General features: G+C 40.4%; 1 protein-coding gene across 5 annotated transcripts in view; it reads right to left on the bottom strand.

Annotated features, from left to right (window-relative positions):
• Positions 1-22,038, bottom strand: part of wipf1b (WAS/WASL interacting protein family, member 1b) — a 98,021-nt gene that overhangs the window by 69,790 nt on the left and 6,193 nt on the right. For 2 of the 5 annotated variants that reach the window (XM_080198960.1, XM_080198958.1), the window contains exons 2-3: positions 21,345-21,455; positions 10,908-10,988 (exon numbers count right to left, since the gene is read on the bottom strand). The exons of 2 other annotated variants lie outside the window; for them this stretch is intronic. The gene's annotated coding sequence lies outside the window, so the exon portion shown is untranslated. The remainder of the gene's footprint in view (positions 1-10,907; positions 10,989-21,344; positions 21,456-22,038) is intronic. One more of the 5 variants, XM_080198959.1, reaches the window with a different exon arrangement.

Raw genomic sequence — 22,038 nt, 5'->3', positions numbered from 1 at the left:
ATGTGTCCAGTGCGATGGATAGAGGAGAGCCAGTGGATGTGGTGTTTCTTGATTTTCAGAAGGCGTTTGATAAGGTGCCTCACAAGAGGTTATTACAGAAGGTCAGGGGGCATGGAGTTGGGGGTAGGGTGTTAGCGTGGATAGGGGATTGGTTGTCAAATAGGAGGCAGAGAGTGGGGGTCAATGGGTGCTATTCGGATTGGCGGATGGTGACTAGTGGCGTGCCCCAGGGGTCGGTGCTGGGGCCTCAGCTATTTACCATTTATATAGATGATCTGGAGGAGGGAACCGAGTGTATGGTGTCGAAATTTGCTGATGACACCAAGATTGGTGGAACGGCAAGTTGTGCGAAGGGTATGGAGAGTCTGCAGAAGGATCTAGATAGGCTGGGCGAATGGGCCAGGAACTGGCAAATGGAATTTAATGTTGGCAAATGTGAAGTTGTCCACTTTGGTAGGAATAATGGTAGGAAGGACTATTACTTACATGGCGAAAAACTGCAGCATGCGACGGTGCAGAGGGACCTCGGGGTCCTTGTGCACGAGTCGCAAAAACCCAGCTTGCAGGTGCAACAGGAGTTCAGGAAGGCGAATGGGATGCTGGCCTTCATAGCGAGGGGGATTGAATATAAAAGTAGGAGGTCTTGCTGCAGCTGTATAGGGCACTGGTGAGGCCACAGCTGGAGTACCGTGTGCAGTTTTGGTCGCCGCACTTACACAAGGATATTTTGGCCTTGGAGCGAATGCAGAGGAGGTTTACTAGGCTGATACCGGAGTTGAGGGGGTTGAACTATGAGGAGAGGCTGAATAAACTAGGCTTGTACTCGTTAGAGTTTAGAAGAATGAGGGGAGATCTCATTGAGACATATAAGATGATGAATGGGATGGATAGGATAGAGGTGGAGAGGCTCTTCCCGCTCAGAAAGGACAGTAGGACTAGAGGGCACAGCCTCAAGAGAAAGGGGGGGCGGTTTAGAACGGAGATGAGGAGGAACTTCTTCATTCAAAGGGTGGTGAATCTCTGGAATTCTCTGCCTGTTGAAGTGGTGGAGGCTGCCTCGCTAAATATATTTAAGATGCGGGTTGATAGGTTTTTGACAGGCAAGGGGATTAAGGTTATGGGGAGAGGGCGGGAATGTGGAACTGAGACATGACAGATCAGCCATGATCTTATTGAATGGCGGGGCAGGCTCGAGGGGCTAGATGGCCTGCTCCTGGTTCTTACGTTCTTTGATTTCTTACTCATTTGTGTTTATTTGTGATAGCTTTTGGTCACTTGGTGTGGTGTGTTTTAATGAGAAAGGGAGATTTACTTGCCAAATATAAGTAACTTTCAGTTACTTTCTCTAGCACCCAAACTTGCATTGAGCATGATGTAAGGATTTGAACAATAAAATTTAAAATTCAAACTAAGTGAGGAGTTTCTAGTCCAATGTATGATTTCTGTCCACATGACACTGTAGTATAATTTGTCAGTGATTAGACCACACAAATCATTCAACCTGTCCATCAACAACCCAGATAGGAAGCAGCATTTCACAGGATCACCTATGTATAGGTTCAAACTGAGGAGTCTATTAGTCACGTTTTATTGGATTTAAGTCTTAGATTAGATCTGAAGGCAATACATACTTCAAAGACCACTAAACCCAATTAAAAACCCCCTCTCCTAATTGGCTTGTCAGAAAAGGATCTTACTATGGCAACTATCCAGGCTGGAGGATCTGGAATTTCCACCCTATACTTTTGTACCTCGCTCCCTACCCTTCTTTAAGACGCTGTTTGAAATCTATGCCTTTGACCAAACACTCACACTCAGAATCAGAAAATGCTGGAAAAACTCAGCAGGTCTGGCAGCATCTGTGGAGAGAGAAAATATAGTTAACATTTCAAGTCCATATGACTCATCCTCAGAGTTATATATTTACTTAGGTATATTAACTCTGCGGTTGTGTGTCAAATTTTATTTGATAATGCTCCAGTTCTGAAGCACCTTGACAAAGTTTATATGTTAAAGACTTAAAAACAAGTTGTTATTGTTAAAAGGAGCACTGGGAATGATAAAACTGTGACATACTTGCATGAGGTACAGGAGTCAGGAGAATTAGGGATAGGCCAGGGTGGGATCTAGAGATGGGCACCAAAATGGGGGCCTCATTGACAGAGATTACACCAGTAATCAGGAAACAGTCTCAGGATGCCAATTTGGTCCCGAATTGGATTGTGAATTGGGGCAGATGCATTCTTCAAGTTGGCGCTTATACTCTACAAGTTTGTTTTCACCTTTCTTCTCATAAATATATTTCTATTCCTTTGTTCCGTGTTTATCCAGATTCTCCTTAAATATACCTATGCTAGTCTTCTCAACTACTCTCTGGGGTGGCGTCATCCACACTCTAACAATGACAGCAATATGTAGCAGATTCAATGCAATAAAACATCTAAAGATGATTACACAGCAAAATATGACAGACAGATAATGCAATACTGGGCAGGTGGCCCAAAGTGGTAGGTTTTAAGGAACACAAAGGGATGAAAGACAGATAGAGAGAAGTGGAGAGATTTCGAGAGCGAATTCCAGAGCTTAGGGTCTATGCATCTGAAGGCCAATTATAGTGGAACAACTAAAATCAAGACACCAGGATTAGAGAAATGCAGATATCATGGAGAGTTGTGGGACCGGAGTTGGAGGAGATTACACAGAAAAGAAGGGTTGACAGTATAAAGGGAATTATAAACAAGAATCAGAATTTAAAAAACTGAGGCTCTAACAAAGAACAAAGAAAATTGTAGCACAGAAACAAGCTCTTTGGCCCTCCAAGTCTGCACCAACCATGCTGCCCGACTGAACTAAAACCCCCTACCCTTCTAGGGACCATATCCCTCCATTCCCATCCTATTCATGTATTTGTCCAGATGCCCCTGAAAAGTTACTATTGTATCTACTTCCACTACCTCCCCTGGCAGCAAGTTCCAGGCACCCATCATCCTGTGTAAAAAAAAACTTGCCTTATACATCTCCTTTAAACCTTGCCCATAGTAATTGATTCTTCCACCCTGGGGAAAAGCTTCTGACTATCCACTCTGTCCATGCCCTTCAGAATCTTGTAGATTTCTATTGGTCACTCTCAACCTCAGTCGTTCCAGTGAGAACAAACTAAGTTTCTCCAACCACTCTTCATAGCTAATTTTCACTGGGGCTCCAGCTGGAAGTAAGCATATGGCAGGCAGTAAAGGCAGCAAATAGTATGTTGGCCTTCATAGGGAGAGGATTTGAGTATCATAGGAATAGGAATGTTTTATTGCAATTGTAAAGGAAATTGGTGAGGCCACACTAGAGTATTGTGTGCAATTTCATGTCCATATCTGCGCAAGGATGTCCTTGCTATAGAGGGATTGCAGCAAAGGTTTACCAGGCCGATTCCTGGGATGGCAGGTCAGTTATATGAAAAGAAATCAAGTCGGTTGGGATTATATACATTGGAGTTCAGAAGAGCGAGAGGGGATCTCATAGAAACTCAAAATTTTAACAGGATTACACAGGATAGATTCAAAAAGAATGTTCCCGATAATGGGGAAGTCCAGAATTAGGAGTCATAGTTTGAGAATAAGTGGTGAACCTTTTGGGACTGAGGCGAGGGGGTGGGGGTGGTAGCAGTAGGTATCCTACCATTAATTCAGAAAGCTGTACTGGATATAATGGTTGGAATGAACTCAGCCCATGGGCTTCACACTGACTTCCAGGTTCACAAATGGAAGGCGATCATCGTAGGCTTCTGTTCAATGTTTCCACAGAAATGAGCGAGTGCCTCATGGGTGGAGCATGCGGTGTTGCATTCAACCTGGCAATCAGTTGATGGAGACGGAGACAGAGACAGAGACAGTCATTGCCAGGTGGCTAAGGGAAGAGCCTCACCCTAAATGAACAAGCGCCAACCAGGCACTCTCAAGACCTAGAAGCTGAGGATGACAGAGCCACTGACTGGAGGCATCTGTCAAAGACAAGTGAACAGATATTTCTCATACCTCCAGGTGAGCTACAAAGTGGTTCACATCTGCCACATTTTCTGGGAGGAGTTGATGCCATTGGGATTGGGAGGCCAGTGGCTCCAAAAGTGATGGCCACTCCGAACTTCTTCACAAGTGGCTCATTCCAGCACATCACTGGGGACCTCAGTGGAATTTCTCAAGAATAAATGCATTTGAGAGCTTGAGGATACCCTATTTATCAAGGTGCATTATCACATCCAGTTTATCCCAGATGAAGCCAGTTAGCTTTCCAGAGCAGTGGAATTTGCAATGATCCTCGGATTCCCACAGGTGCAGAGTGCCATCAACTCAATTCACGTGGCTTTAAGAGCTTCCTGGTAGCAGCCACTAGAATTCATCAACAGGAAAAGTCTCCACTTTCTCAATATGCAGCTGGTCTGCAATTACCAGTAGCAGATAATGCAGGTATAAGTGAGATAGCCTGGAAGTTCCCATGACTTGGAAATCACAAATCATTCAAATGTGCCACAGAACATTGAGGGCCCTCAGCACACCCAGGAACTGGCTCCCTGGTGACAACGGCGACCATTAATAGATGCGGCTGATGCCCCCACTTCAGCAGCCACAAAAGTGCCTCAGAAGTATAAAACCATTCATTCTACAACTTGCTCAATGATTGAGCAGACCATTGACATCTTGAATATGTGTTTTCAATACCTGTTCCCAAGATCCCTCTGCTTTTTTTAAAATCCTGTTTAGGCATTTGCTTTTTAAGGTGTATATAGCCTTTTCACCCTTCCTACCAAAATGCACCACATACATTTATCCATATTGAAGTTTATTTCCCAATTATTTGTGCATTCTGATGTTTATTAAATGTCTTTGATTTTTCATTGCAGTTCTCTACATTAATTGTACTGCCCCAAGTTGGGTTTTGCAAATTTAAGCTGTACTCCCAATTTCCGAGTCTAAATTGTTTGTGTAAATAATGAACATTAATGGTCCCAACACCATTACTACGGATCATTTGCCAATTCAAGTACCTACCTTCAGTCACTACTCTGTTCTCTGCTTGACACCAGGTTTTAATCCATTCTGCCACTTGCAATTGACTCCACATTCTCACCCTAATCATGAATTTGCTATGATTTGGCCAGCCTCCCAAAAATCCAAATATATGAAGTTTATGGCATTACCTTGGCTATCCTTTGTTACTTCCTCAATTTTTAAAAGTTGGTCAAGCATAACTTGTGTTTTCAAACCCATGCTGACTTTATTATATTTTCTGCATTAACTTTACTATCGCTGACAAGCTAATTAGTCTATGATTCCACCAACAAGTTCCAACTTTCTTTTTAAACATATTTGACATTCTTGTATGTGATTAGCAACATCCGTGTTCTGGGCTGCTATCAAGCATAGACAAAATATCAGGTCCGGACAGTGCGCTTGAATTTGGTGCCCCTCAGGCCAATTTCCTCATCTCAGTTTTGGAGCACAGTTGGGAATTCCAAAAGAAAATTCCATCCCCAGCACTTTGCCACAGTTTCAAGTTGAAATACAATAAATGATAATGGACGAAAGCTTTGTGAAAAAAAACATTCTCATGCAGAAATGGTGCCCTTCACATGAATAAAAACCAATGTAGGGGATAAGATGCAATTTAATACTTATAATTGCTTCATTAAAAATGGAAATATGAACCTCTGATAGAGAAACTTGATTACATTATCCAAATTCTGCAAGCTGCTGGACCAGGCACACTGCCCCCCACCCCCCACCTCCAAATCTTTTATGGGTACAATGAGTACCAGGCATGGAAGAAAGGCAGAGCTTACCTAAAGAATGTGAAATTCAGTCTTATACCCAACAAATGAAATTAGCATAGTACAATGATAGTGATTCTGGTCAATTTTCTTTGCCATGAAGCACAATTTGGATGCATGTGTTTATATATCCCAGCTATATTTCAACATGATCACTGGTAGTGCAGAGTCTTTCAAAACTAGCATCAATATATAATAGCTTTGTACACTCTGCAGCTGATCTCTAGCAGGAATTTGTTTCTTGGAACAGAAATATAAATAAATGATTTTTTGACTCATCTTGCAAATGTCAAAGAAATACAAAAATAAATGATGCGTGCACTACAGGAAAATTCAACAAATAACTGGGCAGTGTGAAGAAACCACCTGTATTTGGGCACATCACAGTCAGCGAATTGCGCACAATTGAAATTCCTCTTCAGCTTGTTGACAATGGTCTCTAAACATTTGTGAATCCAGCTACCTTTCAAAAAACTCAACGTTCACTTGTTTTCTAGAGTTCTGAGAGATTTCTTTTCACTAACTTTATTGTAGATGTTGCTCATAAACTGCTGTGTTGTGGAATAATTATAATGACGACATCTTGCCAAAAAGTATTAGTCTTATTCACTTAAACTAGCAGGAAGACCAAAAGCTTGCACATTATATGGAATTGCTATGAGTGTAACTTTGTTTCAACATGTGCTTCACAACCATAATGCAGAGTGAAAAATAAAACCAGATATAATTTATGACTGGTTTTCAACATAAATTATCAAATTAAGTTAAATCAAGCCAAAACACAAAATCTAGAGAAGTGCATAATGAAAATAGTTCTGTTCAAAATACAAAAAAAAAACTTTGACATACTATTGGAAGGTCCAAGAGTTTCAGATGATTTTACACATAAATCTATCCCTGCTATGGAAAGGTGGAGTTTGTACAACTGTTCCAAAAGATTTAGTGACCATGTTGGTTTCCCACAATATACAGCCAGATTGTACTCTGCCCAATTCTGGGCACTCAGCAACATCACTGTCAGCCAGCCTTCGATTGAAGGATGTCTACTCGATTCTGAGCTAATGTGTCATCAAATGAAACAACTGACCGTTTCTTGAACCAAGGTAATTTGGCCATATGGGACAGGATGTCCCACGTGCCAGTGGAAACCAAAATGCTTCCTTTTCTTTCCTTTCCTCCTGCCACTCTGTATTTGGACTCATGACGCAAGCTGATGGATAAGTTGTTGTTTTGAACAATTTGTAATAAGTTCCTCCCAGTTGTTAATGTCAATGCTGCCATGCTTCAATAAGAACTTCAGAGTGTCTTTGATGTTTGCTTTATTGTCCTACCTGGAACACTGACCATTCAAGAGTTGAGAAAATAGGATCTGGCAGGGGAGATGCTTTTTGGCCATCCAGACAGTGTTCAATCCATTGAAGTTGATTTTGAAGAAGTTTTGCCTGAATACTTGTGGAACTGGCTCAAGAAGGACACCGTGATTTGTTTGGCAGTCTTACCATTAAATCCAGAGGCAGCAATGGAGGCATTGCTGGTGTAATATGCTCTGTTACATTCGCTGATATACAGTCCAGTCTCACTGCTGTACAGGAACATGGTGATGACACTGCTCTGTACACTAGGAATTTTGATGACTTGCAGAGGTCTTTGTTGTCAAATACTATGTCATAGTTTGCAGAAGGCCAAGTTGGCACAGCTCACTCTTTGTTGGATCTTTTCATTTCAACAGAGATGGTTGGGATTCTTCAACATATTCCCAAATCTTTCCTTCAACAGATATGGGAGAAGAATAATTGACTGACCAGGTCTGTGTTAACATACGAGTTTTGTTTTAGCAACATTCAAGGAAAGGCTGAATTTCTTGTCTGCAGAATTCAATAGGACTGATGCCTGCTGGGCAGGTCATCCACTTGTTTGATCAATGATGAAGATCCACCTAGCACCAAGACATCACAAGAAATAAGTGCTCAAGACAAAGTAGACTTGCCAACGAAAAGAATTCCAAGTGCAATTCATACCCAACCCGTAAAATCTTCAGACAGCCAACTCAATTTTGGACAATAATGGGATTAAACAAAGTAGTAGACCCCAGTGTCAGATTATTGGGTTTGAGGATCATGTGAACTGAATCAACTAGTATGCTATAGAAATATGTAACCTCCTAGAACAAAGTTGAGTAGCTTTCATTGCCTGGCAGAACAATCCAAGATCACAAGAGAAGGTGGCAACATTCCAAAAGCTCAAGCTTGACACTTGAAGACAAATGAAGAAGATAAAGGATAAGTAGTAGGAAGAGAAAACCTGACAAATCCAACATGTTGTCCGGCTTGACACGCAATACTTTTTTGAAAAGCAGTGAGGCCACCTATAAACCAAAGTCAAATGAACAAACTCCCCTTCGTTCTCCGGACAGCATCTCTCTTCTTAACAATGATAATGCCATGCTAGAAAGAGTATTTCCAACAATGGCTCTACTGAAAAATCCACAGTGGCAGCTGATACTCTCCAGGCTATACCGCACACTATCCCTCAATTTCTTGTGGCAGAATCAGTGGGTGAACAACCATATATGAGAGAGTTTCAAAAACCAATCAAATGAATGAAAAACGATTGGGCTTGTGAGCCAATAATATTTTAGCCAAGGTCTTCAGAGCTGATGGCTTTTGCTCACAAGACTCCATGCATACGTCCTATGGATTTGGAAGGATAAAGAACACCAGCCCTCAATTTCAGGAATGTAGTAATTGTAACTATCTTCAAGAAGGGAGATAAATCATACTGTGGAAATTATCAAGCTATTCCCTAAATTGTCAATAGCTGGGAAAATCCTGGCTTGCATTGTCTTAAATCATGTATTTTCTGTCGCTGAGGAAACCTTCCTGGATAGAGAGTGGCCTTCCAGTGGAATGACTCACATGATCTTTATTACCAGAAGAATCCAAGAGAAATGTTAAAAACACCAAGAGTAATTCTTCAATTCATCAATTAATCTGACAAAAGCATTTGACAGAGTATATTGCGAGGCTCCGTGGATTGTGCTTCATAATCCTGCAACTGTTTCATGATGATATGACTGAAACCATCTTGAGTGAGAGATCTAAACCGGATACCTCCAAAGCCATGACAGTAGTCAAGCAAGGCTGTGTGATAGCTATGCTATTTACAATCAACTGGACAGTAGCTATTCACTTCATCAAAAATTAACTAAATTAACTACTCTCTGGTGCAAGAATTAAACATCAGCTAGATGGACAACATTTTAACCTCAATTATTTCTGCACCAAAACTAAACTGATCATAATGGACATCTGCAATTTGTGGATGACTGCGGTGTCACTGCAAACCTTGCACAGAATGGGCAAACTATGCTTGATCTTTTCAATTCCAATCACTTTAAGAAGGATGTCAACGTCTTAAAAATGGTGCAGAGGAGATTTAGTGGAAGTTTATCAGGAGTGTGAAACTTCAGTTACATACAAACTAAAGAAGCTGACATTTCCTTCTTTGAGCACAGAAGGCTAAGGGAAGATTTAAAAGGGAAGTTCAAAAGGATGAATGATTTTGATGGGGCAAAGAAGAAGAAACTGTTTCCATTGGCAGAATGATCAGTAACTAGTAGATAGAGATTTAAGCAAAATTACCTTAACCTGAGGCAAAATGAATATAAATTTCTTTACATAGCAAGTTACAATGACCTGGAATGAAAGGGCGGTGGCAGCACAGTCCATAATGACTTACAAAAATGGTTATTGGATAATTACAGTTTTTGAAGAAGTAAAGTCTGGATGGCTGTGGGGGAAGAGCAGGACAATGAGATTATTTGGATTGCTTTTTCAAAGAGCTGATATAGGCACAACAGGCCAAATGGCTTTCTTCTGTGCTGCAACATTCTAATTCCATGAAATATTTTGGTCACAATCAGGAGTGGAAAAACAGCTGCATCTGGAACTTGAGCTTCAGTGTCGCTCTTAGTTTGCAAACTCTGCATCACTAACATTTTTCATTAATGTTTTAATGGCTGTGCCTCTTCTAAGAGGCCTGCAAAAGATCAACAGCAGCTAGTTATCAATTTGTGTAAAACTGAGAGATTACTTTTAAAGAAATTAATGAATGTTCAGTGCTTTGGGCCAGAGTTTACTACACAAGTTTCCTACAGTCAGAAAAAAAAATTGATAATTTTTTTTGCATCAAGTGCTTAGAATTTGGAAGGCATTGTCTAATATTTTGGTGAAAATAGATTCAACAGTAGTCTACATAAGGGAATTGGATAAATTCTTGAAGAAAAGAGTAGCATAATAGGGAAAGGGCATTGAAGTGGAGCTAACTGGATCACTCCCAAAAGCACCAGTGTGAGTTCACTGAACTGAACAGACTCCTTTTGTGTGTACTATTGTACAATTCTATGCAGTCAATTGAGTTACGAGATTAACTATATGATATCAAGGTCTTCAATGGCAAATTTGAGCTAACCTTTTCTTCATTCAGCAACTGCAGCCTATATGAATATCAATTTCTTTAGATATAAAAAATGGCCTCAGTTTAAACAGTTAGGCTATGACTGTTCAAAAAATTAAATTTTTTAATTAAAAAAGTAAAAGTTTTATCAATACTGCATCACAGTATTTTTAATTTTCTTTGTTCTTTGGTAGGGGGTTTGAGTTCAGTCCGGCAGCATGCTCAGTGCAGGCTTGGAGGGCTGAAGGGCCTGTTCCTGTGCTGTAATTTTCTTTGTTCACATATGCAATGAAAGAGTTGTAAAAGATTTACCAGACTATTTTCTGACAAGACAGGATACATATTGCATTGGGATCATGCACTAGTGCTTCCCAATCACAGAAGGGAAAGGTCAATAAATTATGCAATCAAGGGTTGAGAAGACTAATTAAGTTTCAATGTAGTGCTGAATGGCAGATAACTGTCCCAGGCAGTGTGACAGAAATGCAGACAATTCAGTAATACATCCAAAAATAGGACATGTGAAAATATTTCACTTGAGAAGCAGGATTTGGTGAATCATTTAACTAATTTTGGCTACGGATAGAAAATGTTAAATGCAAGTTAATCGGGACAATCTAATTTCCATTTGAAGTACCTTGTTGATCTTCATAGATTATTCAGATTTTATCTTTCTTTGACATGCAGCTGTGAATCTGCAAATACTTCAGTAAAAATTCTGAAATGGAATTAAGGGCCATCAGATGTGAAGCAACATGAACTGCGTACATAAACAAATATAGAAATTCAGCTTGAGTGATTTCTAGAATTCTTGCAGGATATGGAAGTCGAATTCCTGTGATGACTAGGATGCCTCATGTTCCTCTCATCCTACCATTTTAAGATTCTTGTCAGCCACTTCCTGTTTTGTATGTCATCATACTGATCACAAGATAAATACTGATAAGGAAAGCAATTCTACCCATCTTCGTTCATCAGTCCAGAAAGCAAAACCACAATTCCACCTTTCCCCAAACTTTGCAGTTGAGTATATAATTGGCTGTTCAATTCCTAAGGTTTTTTCCCCATTAACTTACCTCCAAGTTCACCAGTTTGAACCTGCACCTGCTCCCTACTATTATTGATGACCTTGAAGGGCAGCTGTGGATTTTTTTAAAATGTCATTTACTATCTTCTATTATGGCATCATTTTACTTGCCTTCTTTCTAAGCTAAAATTGCCCCGTTTTGCTGGCCTGGGAACATAGGAACAAGAATTGGCCACTGATCCTCATGTCTGCTTGCCCTTCAATCAGGTCATTGTTAATTTGTAGTTTAATTCCATCCATCTGCCCCAGTTCTGTATCCTAAAGTTTAGAAACAACAGTTTCAGAAGAGTAAAAGCACTAGCGAGAAACTGGTCACTTATATTTTTACTTCTATCATATTTAGAATATTAAAACTGTCCTGAGGTTGTACTGTAGTTTAGTTCCTTGGCATATCAATGTTCTGGGGCTGCCTACGATATCTTAGCCCCCATTCTAAGCTCCTCTCAAAACAATAATGAAATTGCAAAGGTACATTGAACACAATTTATGCCACTGATTTTGATCCATCTCAAGTCTGGTAATTATCTTTCCAAGAACTAAGGAATCAGGGTCAAATATAGGTCAATCCTGCAAGCATTCAAACAGCACATTATAACATCAGAAATAAAAGCAAAATACTGCGGATGCCGGATATCTGAAAATGCTGAAAGAACTCATAGAATCATAGAAAACCTTCAGTACAGCAAAAGGCCATTGGGTCTGCACTGACCAGAATCCCACCTAGGCCCTACCCCCATATCCCTACATATTTACCCACTAATCCCTCTAACCTACACATCTCAGGACACTAAGGGGCAATTTTAGCATGGCCAATCAACCTAACTTGCACATCTTTGGACTGTGGGAGGGAACTGGAGCCCCTGGAGGAAACCCACACAGATATGAGGAGAATGTGCAAACTCCACACAGACAGTGACCCAAGCCAGGAATTGAACCCTGGAGCTGTGAAGCAGCAACGCTAACAACTGTGTTACCATGTTGCCCAGCTCAGCAGATCTGGAGGCATTTATGCAGGGCGAAACACAGTTAACATTTCAACTCTGTATGACTTGAAGAGGAGGGCGGCTGTGGACAAGAGGGGGAGGGGCAAGAGTGTGTCTGTGTGCATGCGAGAGACACAGAGGGGGGGGAATGGTGTGTGTGTGTGTGTCCAATATAAGAATCAGCTTTCTAGCATCAACTGCCCCCCCCCATTAAAAATGACAAACTTCTAGTGTTTAATGTTAAGGAGCCATGGGAATGTGGCTTGGTGTTGTGAGGGGCTGTGTAGCTGCCAACTGTATTTCTTACTGTAAGACTCTTCCTAATTCCAAATAATTGCAAAGATATAGCTAGAAATGACTTGTTTACATTTGATTTCTGTGTTTGCACCTATTTGGTGGTTAAAAAAAGGGCATTGACATTATGACATTCTTGGGAAGTCATGAGGATATCATGGCTCCAATGGTTTGTGAAACACTGCTCCAGGAGGAGATCAGTTTTACCCCAGATGTTGTCTTTTGGGCCCTTTCTAACCCATTTGCCCCATCACAGCCACAGCTTCAGTCTTCCAGACATTAAACTCTAGAATTCCTTCCTTAAACTGCTCCATCTCTCTCCATTCCTTATTACCCAGACTGAATAAGAATATTGTCATCCTGCCTAATATTTCCTTTGGCTTAGTGCTGATTTTGGTCTGAGTATGCCTTTGTGAAGCACATTGGGAAATTTGTTTCTATGTTAAAGGTGCTTTATAAATTTATGGCTTCATGTATTCCCAATATTTATCTGTTTCTTTTACTGCAAGTGCTACAGGTTTCTGTGGCAAAAATATAGACTAAAACATAGTGGTAATGATGTTATTTACCTACATAGAAGATACAAATTTAAATATATGTAACTTTCCCTCTTGTGCCATAATGCAGTGCTTCACAGTAAACTGCTGGGCATTTAGATGATTAGGCACTGTAGTAGCAAGTTATGTGACCCAACTGGCCACTCAAGCCATAGAGCCCGAATTCCAGGGCTAAGTGCGGACATTCCTGGGCAGAATCGATCCTAGAGCTGTAGAAAGCAGTAGTACATTCTTGCATTCTGTATATAGTTCTTCTAATGAATAGTTATTGCTCAAATTGAGTGGCCGCTAATCACTCAGATATTACAGACTCTCTCTGATTAACATCATTTTTCTTCCATTCCTATCACCCCAATCAGTTTTCAGGTTGCAACTACAGTTAAAGGCTTGATCTGCAGTGTTGCAAACATGCATTGGATATACAGTTAACAGAAGAATGTAAATTCTGCATGTTTTTAATAGACCTTCTGTCCCTGATTATTGACTATGTTTGCTCAACAATCTACCACTATGGTACTGCAAGTTTCAATCAAGACTTAAATGCTGTTCACTTAATTAAAGCTTTGCATGTAAATAAATTGGCAGTAGTGATTCTAATTTAATGCTCACTCGTGGCAGTAGTTTTCTACGTTTAGAAAAAGTACAGTTCCACTCTTTTCCAAGCTACATGGAAAGTTGCGCCCAGATTTCTTCTGAATTTTATTTTACTAGTGTCACAAGTAGGCTTACATTAACATTGCAATGAAGTTACTGTGAAAACCCCCTGGTCACCACATTCCAGCGCCTATTCAGGTACACTGACGGAAAATTTAGCATGGTCAATGCACCTAACCAGCACGTCTTTCGGACCGTGGGAGGAAACCCACGCATACACGGAGAGAACCAGCAGACTTCACACAGACAGTGACCTAACCTGGGAATCTAAGCTGGGTCCCTGGCGCTATGAAGCTGCTGTGCTAACCACTGACATATAAAGTCGGTAAAGACGATCTCAATCTGATTTGGGTACATTTACTAATTTAATCTAAACTTCTACAGAAGTAAAGTCATCCACACACTTATGCAATTTATTAATACTGAATTTATTGGTAAGTCTTGGCACTAAAATTACTTGATCAATGCAACCAGAATGGTAACAAATTGTAAAAATATAATGCAACAAATGCTTCTCTGACATGAACAATAGTTAGTTACTCAACAAGCAAACATATGGTACGCTTTTTAAAAAAGAACAGAGTTTTGTACAATCTGATTTAATTCATGGGTTAAATACCTATTGGGAGAAATTTGTGCATACAGCGTCACTTCTCAGAAGACTGTTGTCAATTGTCCAGAGGTTGACAGTGTTGCTGGACTGGATTTTTGTTAAGTAGGTAGGTACCAGGAGTCAGGAATTTTTTTAACACTGCATCCTATCTCCACCTTGGAGGAGTGAAAGATGTGGGTGGGTTGATTGACCATACTAAATTTGCCCTAGTGTCAGGGGAAGTAACAAAACAGATATGTGGGGTTATGGGCATAGGGGCTGGGTCGCTGCAGATTTGGTGGGCTGAATGGTCTCCTTCTGTACTGTAGAGATTCCATGAGCCCACCTGTCAGGGGTGGAGATGGGCCTGCTGTCTCAGAAATCAGGCCTAAGATGGTAATGAAGGCAGGTGGATAACAAGGCTAGCAGACCTGTCACCATTTACTGGATGCTGGCCCTATTGCACTCGTGAATGTTAGGCTCTCCAGCCTTCACCCACCTACTCCATACTTCCTCCATACCCTTTCCATTAGCCCTGTGCCCCCTGCAACCTACATACGCACTCTTCCTGTATTCACTATGCAGAGAACCAATAGGTTATCATCAAATTTGGCAAATCTTTGAAATGTTCCTGAAACCTTAAATTAAACTCTAATTAACTGGAATGCATTAGCAGTTCAGAGGAGGTTCACTCAATTCAATTTTGAAATGAGGTTACAACAGAAGCCATTTAGAAAAATGAGAAGTGATGTCATTAAAATATACAAAACTCTAATGGAACTTGAAAGGGTAGCTGCCAGAGGGATATTTCCGCATGTGGGGGAGACTAAAACTAGGGACAGAGTTTAAGAATTAAAAGTCTCCTTTTCAAAATGGAGACGAGAAGAAACTTTTCCTCCTGAGGGTCATTATTCTGTGAAATTATTTCTCCAGAAATCAGTAGAGACCACATCATTGAACTTTTTCAAGGCAGTTTGATAGATTTTTGATAAACAAGAGAGTTGAGGGTTATGGAGGAAAAATCGGAAAGTGGGATTGAGACTGCAATCAGATCAGCCATGATACTATATGGTGGACAGGCTTAAAGGGCCAAACGGCCTTCCCCTTCTGAAGTTCTATGTCCTGTGAAATTGACAACATAAGCAAACATGTTTTGAAGATCCCCTTTGAGGAAAAAAAACGCTCGTGAGTGTCAATCACACAGAGCTATTTATAGTATCAATGACGAAAAGTTTTAATTTACTTCACCCTCTTAACCTTGCGCAAATAAACACGTAAGCATTTAAGAAACTCAAAGAAAGATCACATTTTTACAAGGTAATAAAAATAACAAAACTATCACTCTGCCATGAGCTATGTAAACATTACCTACAGAGATGAGTCTAATCTTGGTGCTCAGCCAAGCATTCAGAAAAAGGTCATCTGGCAATTATATCAACAAAAGCAGTTTGAACAATTGGCTAGGCATCTGTTTTTTCTACCTCTATATTCTTCTGAGAAATTAGTGCTTCAGCACCCAGGTTCCCCCTCCAATGCTATCAGACATTGATTCTCTTTCCCCTTCACTGTTGACAGAAGCCAGAAATAAACTAATTCAAACCCCACATCCCACAATCTCCACCACTAGCTCTATCTAAACTCTAAATTCTCTTGTACAAATAGATCTCAGAATTTGTTACTAAACTTTAGGGTCACATTCAGCTCTGTCAAACTGCATTATTTTTCCCTTCCTCAATACTGCAAATATAGAACATAGAGCACTACAGCACAAACAGGCCCTTCGGCCCACAATTTGCGATCATATCCATACCTACCAGGCCTATCTATAACTCTCAATCCCATTAAAACCCACATACTCATCCAGAAGTCTCTTAAAAGACCCCAGCAAGTTCGCCTCTACCACCACCGACAGCAGCCGATTCCACTCACTCACCACCCTCTGAGTGAAAAACTTACCCCTGACATCTCCTCTGTGGGTAAAATAATATATTCATGCAAGCCAGTTTGGATAAATCAGCAAATGTTGACCAACAACTACAAAATTACTTGATTAGAAGCCTATGGAAACTAGCACTTATGCACATTTTGTAAGATAAGCCTGTTTTCCAAATATTAATTAATTTATACTGGTGGCTAAAAAAAAAACACACAAAAGCAAAGGAGGAAATTAAAGTTTTGAGGTAAAATTGTTGGTGCCTTTCTACCGAGATTGCTAGGTGTGTCCCACAGGAAATTATCTTTAAAGTGGTGCATTCTGCATTTCTATACTTAAAATCCAAATAATTTAATCTTGCTTTGAATCTTCAGCTGACCAACTGGACCATCATTTCCTCAAAACTTGTCTCAACCATCACTTTCTTGCTCCAACAACCCCCTTGGTCTAATTCAGAAAAATACTGTATGCAATCCACTTCAATTACCCTGTTCATATGGCATTCTTTGCCCTCAAATTCAACTTGTAACATATCACACACTCAAACTCATTCTTTTTTTCCTTGCAATACTCCTTCCCCACATCAAAGTCTCACTGCTCTCCTCCCCATAAATCACTAATCAATATCCAGGCTTCAGGCTTCCATCTCTATGCATGCACATTATTCTGAAGGAAGTGGCCATTTAGTGGCAGGCCAATGTTGGGTTCACTGTTCAGTTAAGGGTGGTGAACACCTTGAGGATGTGAGATGTAGATGTGGAGAGCCCAATTTAAAGAGCACCCATTGATAGTGGATACTGGTGTTCAGTTGATGGATTGGGCCAGAACACAGCAGAGCAGGAGTATGGGATCACATTTGGAAGGGCAGCCCCATTACTCACTAATACTTCCTTGCAGGTGCTTTAGAGACAACGGCGGCTCAGATTGTCCTGCTTCCAGGCAATGGCAGGAGGCAGGCAGCCAATCAGACCCAGCAGGCATAGTGGATCCACAAGTAAGCAGCTGCATGGTGGTCAGTAATACACGCGGACAATGCAGGAAGTGCGTCAATGTTCTTCTGCAGCATGGCAAACATGCTCACATGTGAGTGAACCACAGGATGTGATGAGGGAGATCAATATGATCTTAACTCTCTCACTCTTGACCTTGCAGGATGAAAAGAGTGTACAACGTGTAAGGAAGGGGTCAATCCGGTAGTGGAATGGTACTTCTTGCCATGTTAACATCCATGGAAGCTGCTTTGAAATTGCTATGATGGCAGCTTTACAGGAAATCGTGCGGATGAAATGGGTGTCCGTGTGTGAAAAGATGACAGCTCGTCATCACATTTCCATGTGATGAGGATGGAGCTCTATTCTTATTTGCTAAGACCTTGTCAATGCCTAAGCTGATCTGGGCTGCTGCAGCTCTACAAACGCAGCTATCAACATAGGAGAGATTTTCTGACCTAAGACTTAGCTCTCCTGCCAGTCCAGTTGTGGAGTGAGGGTCTTGGAATACCATTGTGACATAGCAGCAAGTTCAGCGGGGGGGAAATGTATCTGAGCCTGAAATGCCACATTAGTTAAATATACCCCGAGTGTGCACAGAAATACTCACCCTGGTAGGGCTTTATGCAAAATTTAAAACAGTTAGTACAAATTGACCAACACTTCACATGTAAACAGGAGGTGGTGAGGATGTAGAGGTAGCTTCAAGCAGCCTACACTTGGGAGGATGAGCTCCAGCCACGCTCAGTTGGACAGAGATGCAGAGCCTTGGGAATCACTCACCAAGCAGGTACCTTTGGAGCAGCAATAGATGTGTGCGCAAATGTTGGAGTTCCTTATCGCAGTGCAAAGTTCTGGGCAGAGAATGGAGGAGTCCATTCATTCCACAATGTCTTTGGCATATGAATGCATGAGCTCATCCACTGAAAGAATTACCAATGTTGACAGCCCATACACAACATCCTGATGAGTGGATATGGGAACATCATACTACCATGCTCAGAATGCATGCCACATTCCGTAACATTGACCAGTCAGTGGCACTGATTGCACAAATCAGTGTGGATGGTTACTAGAAGCCCCTGCAGATGCTGATTCACTCAGAGGTGAATGCATGCTATAAAGGAGCTGGGATAGGCAAGATAACTTTAAGGGGTCTCTCCCCTTGTTTTCTTTGATTGACGCACCATCTAAATAGGAGGCCCCCACGCCTGAGTCTACTCCTGCATCTTCACATGTGGATTAGCCTGTGACAGTGCCTCACTAACACTGTGACAAAGACAGGTGCCCCAGTGGCATCTGTTTTAACAGAAAAGAGCAGCCAGCCTCCACTTCTGCTTCAATCACACAGTGAATCACTCTAGGAGTGGCATGAGTGAAAGATGCCAAATTGGAGCTTCACTTTGTGGTGCACTTTGACAACATACATCATGATTATATCCCAATTAAATGAAACAATTGATGTTGATTTGTATGATCCCAATATTATGAGGCCATTAAGGCAACAACATGATAAAGTGAGCATTCAATCCAAAGTTGGGTGGTCAACGGTATTTTTGTGGCCGGTGGCGACATATTGTCCAGGCAGTGTATAGAAACACAATGGATTTCAAGAACAGTATGCTGTAGAACTGACTAGACAACAGGCTATTTTAGACCTAGTATTGTGCAATAAGAAAGGGCTAATTAATCTCATTGTACAGAAACCTTTATGGGAGAGTGACCATAATATCATGGAATTTTATATGAAGTTTGAAAGTGATGTAGCTCAACCCAAAACTAGGATCGTTAATCTAAATAGAGGGAACTATGAAAGTACGTGGGACAAGTTGGCTGAGGTAGATTGGGAAACTATTTTGAAAGGTATGATGGTATACAGGCAAATAGCTAGCATTTAAAGAATCAATACATGGCTTGCAACAAACTTATATTCCTTTAAGGTACAAAAGACAGTAGGAAAAATGACCCAACCATAACTAACAAGATGAGTTTAAGCTTATTTATTAGTGTCACAAGTAGGCTTACATTAACACTGCAATGAAGTTACTGTGACAATCTCCTAGTCACCATATTCTGGCGCCTGTTCAGATACACAGAGGGAGAATTTAGCATGGCCAATACACCTAACCAGCATGTCTGTTGACGGTGGGAGGAAACCAGAGCACCCGGAGGAAACCCATGCAAACATGGGGAAAACGTACAGACTCAGCACAGCAATCCAAGCTGGGAAACAAACCTGGGCCTCTGGTGCTGAGATAGTAGTGATAACCTCTGTGCCACCATGCCACCCATTCATGACTCTATCAGATCAAAGGAAAAGTCATATACTGTTACCAAAAAAAAAAGAGAACCAAGAAGTTGATAAATATAAAGTAGGATATTGAATTAAACTAGTAAGGAACATAAAAACAGACTGCAAAAAGATTCTACAGTTATGTAATAAGAAAAAGGTTAATAAAGACAACTGTGAGCCCATTACAGGCAGAGAATGGATAATGGATAATAAGGATATGGCAGAGAAACTAAACATATAATTTGTATTTACCTTCACAGTGGAAGATACAAAAAAACCTCCCTGAAATGTTGGCGTCAAAAGCCTAGTGAGATTAAGGATATGAAATAAATCAGTATTAGTGAAAAGGTAGCGCTGGAGAAATTAATGCTGCTGAAAGTTGACAAATCTCTGATGATCTACATCTCAATGTAGAAAGGTGGCTGTAGCGTTGGCCATCAAGTTGATGGTCATGTTTCAAAATTCTACAGGTTCTGGAATGGTGTCGGCAGATAGCAAATGTGACTCCACTATTTAAGGAAAGGAAGGAGGAAAGAAAAGAGCTCCAGACAATCTGACATCAATTATATGGAAAATGCTAAATTCTATTCTAAAGGATGTGACAACAATACATTTAGAAAATAGTGACAAGATTAAGCAGCGTCAACATGGATTTATAAAGGGATATCATGTTTGACAAAACTGTTTTTTGATTATGTCACTAGCAAAATAGATAGGGGAGTACTAGTAGGAGAGCCAGTGGATGTGGCGTATTTGGATTTTCAGATGTTTTTGATAAGGTCCAATACTGAAAATTAATAAGCAAAATTAGAGCTTGTGGGATGGGGGAATATACTGGTACGGTTTGAGGATTGGTTAATGAACAGAAAACAGAGGGTAAGGATAAACAAATCATTCTCAGACTGACAAGTTGTAATTAATGGGGTACCACCAAGGTCAGTGCTTAGGTCTCAGTCATTCACAATCTATATCAATGGTTTGAATGTGGACACCAAATGTAATATTTACAAGTTTTCTGATGACACAAAACTTGCTGAAAATATAAGTTGTAAGGAAGATGGAAAAAGGCTTCAAGGAGATTTATGGGCAAGAACATGGTAGTTGGGATATTATGTGGAAAAGTGTGAACAACGTGCACAGTTTTGTCTTCCTACCTAAGGAAGGATACAGTGGCCATTGAGGCTGTGCAATGAAGGTTCATTGGACTAATCCCAAGGATGGCAGGATTGTCCAATGAGGAAAGGTCGAAGAGATTAAGTCTATATTCTCTCTATTACATTTTCTGTTTGCAAAACAGGTGAAGTAATTGGCTGGTTTGAGACTCATGTAACTTTGATCAGACTAACGTGAAGAAAGATGCTTTTTTTTTCTTTCTTTCTCTGTTATGATTCCTGTAGAGTTAGATAACTTCCTAAAAGAAAAGAATCCCAATGACTCCAACAGAAAGGAAAAAAAGTCAATGGACAAAATTTTCTCATTAAGAAGTTTTACTGTATCAGCTAAATACAACATAATTTAAACATTAACATGCAACCAACTGATACTTGAAGTAGAAAGTTAAATTTGACTTTAAATAATTGATACAAAGACATACATAATGTAGCTACAAACATTCACATCACTCCCAAATAAATGTGGCACCACATGTAATCTCAGTTTTTCTAACCCATCCTCCAGTACATTACTTCTTACTTTATGGATTTGGCCTTTGAGTCACTTTCAGCTACACAACTCTCCAGCTAGTCTCACAACAGTCTTGATGGCACAGAATTCCCAGCGATACCTTTAAATGATCTGATGACTCTGGCAAATAAACTGAGAAGTTAGGGGTCTTTCTTGTCCAATCCATAATCTCTGCTTTCTGTCCTTTCCAACTGTACACTCGCATAGTAACAGTCTCTGCTCTATTCTCAGTCTTCTTCTTGCTTTTTCACCAGGATTAGTCCTGAACTGTGTCTGCTCAGGCCAGTTGTAATATATATGGTTAGTTTTCTATTTACCCTCTGCCTTTTAGCTTCCACTTTCAGAGCAACCTCAGGTCACATTGGAATTTTTTGGAAATAATATGTTTGTTAGGTAACCCAAATAGATCGTTTTCACTTTGGAATTAAAGGGACCTTCCCAAAACAAAATCCAGGTTCCTTCCCCCCACTCCCCATAAAGGACAAGGATCTTCACAACTCAACCCACTTTCTTTAGCTTATGAAACACAAAACAACAGGTACATATAAACTGTCCAATATTAGTTTTCTTTCTTATCTCACATGTTCAACATTATAGAAAAGCATTTAATACAGATTTAACCAAATGAATGTTTGCCTTAGTTATTCAAAATTATTTTAATCAAAGCTTCTGAGTGGGAATCATTAAAAACCAAAAAAGAATT

Source organism: Carcharhinus amblyrhynchos, chromosome 11 (assembly GCF_965287045.1).
Source record: "Carcharhinus amblyrhynchos chromosome 11, sCarAmb.v2.hapA, whole genome shotgun sequence".
Lineage (NCBI taxonomy): Eukaryota > Metazoa > Chordata > Chondrichthyes > Carcharhiniformes > Carcharhinidae > Carcharhinus > Carcharhinus amblyrhynchos.
The sequence above is the reverse complement of the archived record's forward strand: the minus strand, read 5'-3'. Positions and strand labels throughout refer to the sequence as shown.